The following is a 6,175-nucleotide window of genomic DNA, read 5'->3' as shown; positions in this document are numbered from 1 at the left end:
TTTTTTTTTAATATTATTTAAAAACACAAAAAAAAAGTTTTCCAGTATGCGTAAAAGCGTTTATGTAAGTTTATCCAAATGAAAAAAATAATTTCCAGCGTTGCTGCGAATCTGTGCGCTCCTCCCACTTCTCTGAGTTTTGTTCTTAATTACAAAAGAAAAATTGTGATAGTAGTAAACGCAATAAAAATTAATTGTTATATTCATATAGTACGGAAACTTCTTTTTTTATGATGAAAATTCTGAAAAAATGTAAAAATGTATAAACAATAATTTATTCATTTAAAAAGTAACAAGTTAATGATAAGTAAATGAATGTTTATTAATTCATATGAAAGCTACTTTACTAATACATATACTTATTTCTAAATTTTTGTAAAAAACATGTACCAAAAAAATGTATTTTATTAAATTACTTATTTATATAATGTAAAATGAATAAATACATAATAAATAAAAATTTACATTGAAAATGAAGTACGAACTGTAAGATACAATTAAGTAATCGGTTTTCCATTATAAGGTCCACTCATAGATGTGTAGGTAAGGGGCTGCCCAGTGTGCAAGAGATCAGGGGGCTCACATCCTTTTAGGAACTGTTTTTTTTTTTTTTTTTTTTTTTTTGAAACTGGTTAAAAGAAAAAAATGATTAAACTTTAAAATATATGGTGTGGTATAGTGCGATGATGTTGTGTGATGCAATGATATTGGATGGTGTAAAAGGACTGGAAGTACGCCAAGAAAGGTGGGATAAAGAAGAAGAATCAAGCAAAATCCACTTTCGTTACACTTTTTCTCAAGGCCACCAATCTGAAATCATTGATTTATTCGGTAGAACAGAACGCGTCTACGGAAGTGTAACTCTAAATAGTTGGCCCACTTTTTCTTAACCAAGTGCGTAATGAAGCCCCTATTTAGCTGCATGTCAACAGTGGATTCTCACTGCTCATGTGCAATACGCTTACTTTGTTTGACGCACTCTTACAAGTCCTATCTTCTTTGCCAGATCCCAGACTTTAGTATTTTTTTGTTCTAAGAAAAATTTTGATGTTATTTCATTTATTTTTTTTTACAAACTAGACCTTGAGACCCCTTTTATTACATCCAAGCAGTTGAATTCAGCATGGCCCAAAAAAAACTCTATAAAAATGATGTTTCATTGATAAACCTTGTAAAAGCCATATGATTTAATTTCCAGAATGGATATCCACATACATATGTAAGTAGGCATGAATTCGTAAAAAAAATAATAACTAAATTATTTACAACTGTTTACTTGGAACATTTTGCATTATTTTATTACAACCACATGTTTGGTTGTCTTTTATAAAACTTTACTTATATTACATTGCACTAAATACATTCAGCACGCTTGGTTCTATAACGGTTTATAAATGTAAGTTTCAACTTTTTCTGTAGGGGTTTTAGTGATTTTTTCTCACACGTTGTTTCAGTTTTATTAGAGCAATATATGGTATGTTAAAATTTCGAATTTAATAATAGTGATTGATAAATCCATTCATGTGTATATAAAAAATTCAAATAAAACTGCTTGAACTGTATAAATGTAAAAGTAACAATATGTGAGTATAAAATAACACTCTAAGTAAGCTTATGATAACGTTTCTCAGGAGGGTGAAGTCTAGATTAAAAAATTGTGTGATACTGAGTAAGAATTTTGAGTATAATGCAAGTCTCACAACTCATGAGAGCTTACGACCAATCAGAAAAAAATTAAGTTCTGCAGACAGATCATTTATACAACAGTATTCTTTGGACTGTTTAATTTAATGAGTATTTCACTTCATGTAAGATATCTCTAAATACGTCTTTGTTATTCAGCAACAGCTTCTACGGTCTTAATTTTTTCTAGTAATTTTGTTATTGTGATGCATTTGTATTATCGTTACCTCTTGCTGTAGAGATAATATTTTATGTAGTCTTCTAGTACAAAAATCCAATATTTGTGATGATACTACTTGTAAGACAAATTTTCAACTTTATTATGTATGGGGGTTGCTTGATCACAATATTTTTCTTTTTTTTTTTTTTTTGGCTCAATTATAAAAATTACTGTAGTAATATTTTAAAAAGATACATTCGTTATATTATGTCTATTAACAGTTAGATAGCTCTTCCGACATAATTGAATATAACAAAACTACTCTATTTGCCTTATTTGTTAAAAGAGGACAGCAAGTCAACAGCTTATCAAGCTGACATTTTTATATTAAAATTATTGCTCATCTATTTTAACTTGAAAAATTTTATTGGTTAACTAAGTTTGAACCGTTTAAAATTAAACTTTTAATAAGGATTATATAAGAAGTTATTCGCAGAGCCAGACAATATCTTTTGGCCTTAATTAACGTTATTAATTTTCTTAGTAGACGTTATTTCAGAGAATAAAAATATTTGTAATCTACGTATTTACAATACTTACAGTCAGTTCAACTAAGGCCCATATTATTTTCTGGTTCTTTAGACATGTGATCAGCTACTATTTAAAAAATAACTTTAAAGAATATTATCAACTGTTAAATTTTCGAATGCAATTTAATTTTCGCTTTGATGATTAGTAATGAGTCGTTTTATGACTAAATGTTTATTGTTAAAATAATGAATAAATAATTTTTGGAAAAGTTTAGCTGTTTAAATTTACTTACAAGTCGAATATCGTTAACTCCGTAAAGGACAGCTGTCAGATTATCTAGTGCCATTGATGATCACGAAAATGTAGTAGTCAATTATATTGATGTAGAAGGATCTTTGAAAAGACGAAGTAATATGCATAAAGTTATATAGGTGACTTCAGTGGGATGTCTTAGGCATGAATGATAAAATTTCTCTATCACCAGTTGCGTAACTTGCTGAGCAGCAACTTTATTAAAGTGTACAAATAAACTCATGCCTTTTGAGACCAATTACATTTTTCTTAATATTAAAAGAAGTTACAGATAATTTTTTTAAACAGTAATATGAAAATTGTAATTGATATTGTGTTCACTAACTGGTATACCATATACTTCTAATATATGTATGATTTCTCTATCTTTTAAGAAAATGCATGAAAAGGCTTAAAAATGGATTTTTGTAAGCTGTTTATATTAATTTGTTTTGTGATTACTTCCAAACTGCAACAAGTCAAATATTTTGCCCTAGAAGCTTTTTTTTCATCTTTACGTTATTATTACAATACAGAAATAAAAGTAACAATCAATTTATTTTAAGGCATAAAAATAACTAAAGCATTCTAAATACTGACTTGTACAATAAAAAAGCACGTAGTTCATACAAATCACAGTATTTTAAAATAATTCAATGTAGCAATCGAGATGTATGTATACTGCTTTAAATTTTGTATTACACCATGCTTTTCAAACCTTTTATACTTAAACTATCTTCTAATAATTAAAAATTCTCTGTCACAATAAAATGTATTACGTGTATAAGATATAAATTCTTATTCTTGACATTATTAATAAATTTAAAAAAAGCTTTTATGGCTGTAACAAAAAATTACAAGTGTTAGTGCTGTTTTTTTAAAACTTCCACAGTTAAAAAAAAGTACTTGTGCAAAATGTTTAAGAATTAAAAATAAGTACGTCACTAGATCTACACGCATGATTTAAGGCGTCTTTTTCTATTGAGAAAGATATCCGTGGTTATTATATTTTACGAAACCATGTAAACAAACTAAAACCAATCGAGAAGCAACCAGTATACATTCAATTACGTACATGAATTTTGACGCCACTAAACTCAAAAACTTCTAATTGATTAATGTAAGGACATTGTAATACTGCTGTAGACCACGCTTAAAATACTAATCACTAACCTTGTAAGCACGGTACTTATTCAAGCAAATAATGGTGATGTAAAATTAATTTTGTGAGCTATCTGTTTTCCTAATCTTCCATACTTATGTAAAAAGTAGACAAATGGCATGATTGGCACTTAAAAAATCATACTGACTTCTAAAATTCTGACAAATTTTTTTTTAATGTTAACTCTAGTTAAAAAGACCATTAACACCAATAGATAACTTTTATCATAACATCGTAGTTTTTTATAATGGTAATGTTAAAATATTTACTAAAAACAATGTCTAAAAAAGTCATACTTTTCAAAACTCTATTTTGTGTACATGAAGAAAATTTTGTTCTACCGACAACGTACTAGTCGAGTAAATAAGCCAGAATAAAACTATTAGTAATAAAAAAGCTGGGAAGTAGCATAATAAATTTTAATAATAATACTGTTTAAACGTATTGGTAGAGACTCGAGGATCATGTCAATAACCTCACCATAACGAGGCATATAGCTGAAGCTGGGGGCATATACATCCCAAAATCCGCCCTTATCTAGGGGGTGACTATCAAATTTTATTTGGTCCAAAACTGGACATATTATAAGTTTTATCTATATTTTTGTTGCTGATACGAATCAAATGTTTGGTTGCATGGATTGTTTTACTTATTCCTAAATCTTATACTAATAAACTTTATGATTGTTTTTGGATTGAGAACATAAACAAGCTTTTAATAAATATAGTTGTTTACAAAATGACTTCTTTTAATTTTTTAGTAAGCTTGTATTCATTAAAATAACCTGGCTCATACAGTTATGAGCTTTCTTTAATTCTGACTTTGGGCACTTAAACACATTATTTTCTCTAAAATATTGTAATTTTGTTACGAAACCATTTTAATTAAAAATAGAATTTTTTAAATCATCGAGTAAAAATCTTTAAATCGCACTGATACTTGAGAACCTTTATAAATGAAAAGTATGAACTAATATCTTTAAACAAAGAGAATTTATATTCATAGAACTGTTTAAAACTAATGTTAAAAGCTTATAGTTTTTTATTTATAAGCTGTATAAAGGTAAAAGAAGTTTGTAAATACTATGTTTAGAAAACAATATTTAACTTTCAGTTACTGGCAAATATGATACCGTTCAAGAATAGATCACGCCATTCGTGGAATCTAACGCTGGACTCGTAATCAGTGACCAAAATCTTTCCCTAGATGTTAGTTACAGTTTACAAGTAGAAAAACTAATTTCTCATTTTTGTGACATATAGTTGAATTATCGATTAATAACGGCATGACTACGTGAATTCATGATACAATCTGTACCACGTGATGTCGGTTTCATTGTCAGGGATCAAATATTTTGCTAGAACACTGTGTCAACGTCAACTGTTCAGATTTTCTGTTTTTGTGCCAAACAAGTGAACTCTTGGCCAGAAATGGTACGATTTTTGGAAGACATGACGTAATTTAGGTTATGTGACATTAAATCTCTCATCAGAACCAAAACCAAGTTCTAAATAACAATTTGGTGCCCGAATAGGCATTTTAACTAAAAAGTTATATAGTTACCTCTTGTGTGGTGGCAGTTTTTAGGGTATGTGTATACCTTTAACTGGGGCTCTATATCGCACCAACAGTTCAGTTATGTTACTGTTATTTTAAGTTCTACGAGAACGTCACATACATTTTTTGTAAACTGCTGCTGTTTTTAATTTTATCCGCATATCCTTGCGTATTAACAGGACTTTATCCGTTACTTATACAACAAAATTTCTGCATAATATCGTGCATAATATGCTACATTAATTCTTATAGAACATCGTACAAGATTTCTTGCTCGATTGCCTACATGACATTATACACGATACCAAGCAAGATTTTCAGCCACTAAGAAATTATGACGTTTTATTTGAGAATGATTGCTGCATAAAAGGTGTACGAATAGCTAATAACGAAAGAACAAAAGTTGAAACAGTAAAAGCATCCTTATTAAGACATGTAATTCTTCAAAAAGCAAAACATATTTTTGGTAAAAAACAATATTCAGTTTGTTTACATGATTCGATTTCAAATCAAAATTGTTTTGTAACAAATCTGTTGGATTTCAAAAAGAAAAAATTTTTTAGTGTTAAATTTTGGAACTAAAGAGAACTTATAGTTTGATAAAAGAGGATTCTCTCTATCAATAAAAGCTTTACCAAAAACTAACAGAGACATTTATAAATTAGTTTGAATATCTTACAAGCTTGTATCCAATGATTAACGAGTAACAGTCGAAAACTTTAAAAGTATAAAAATAGGTATGAAAAATACATGCAGTTAGAAAAACATCACAAAACCCACGTAATCCAACG

At 28.5% G+C, this 6,175-nt stretch overlaps 1 long non-coding RNA gene across 1 annotated transcript; it reads right to left on the bottom strand.

The window, feature by feature from the left end:
* Positions 1 to 2,665: 2,665 nt before the first annotated feature.
* Positions 2,666 to 3,839, bottom strand: LOC149375653 (uncharacterized). The gene is made up of 2 exons (XR_016293675.1): positions 3,741 to 3,839; positions 2,666 to 2,881 (listed from the first exon to the last, which is right to left on the bottom strand). It is a non-coding gene; the product is annotated as an uncharacterized LOC149375653 (long non-coding RNA).
* Between the last annotated feature and the right edge of the window lie 2,336 nt (positions 3,840 to 6,175).

Source organism: Copidosoma floridanum, unplaced genomic scaffold (genome assembly GCF_036245765.1).
Source record: "Copidosoma floridanum isolate Cflo_tuat_1 unplaced genomic scaffold, Cflo_Japanese_pri ptg000005l, whole genome shotgun sequence".
Taxonomy (NCBI): Eukaryota; Metazoa; Arthropoda; class Insecta; order Hymenoptera; family Encyrtidae; genus Copidosoma; species Copidosoma floridanum.
Note: the sequence above shows the minus strand (reverse complement) of the source record. Positions and strands in the feature narration are given on the sequence as shown.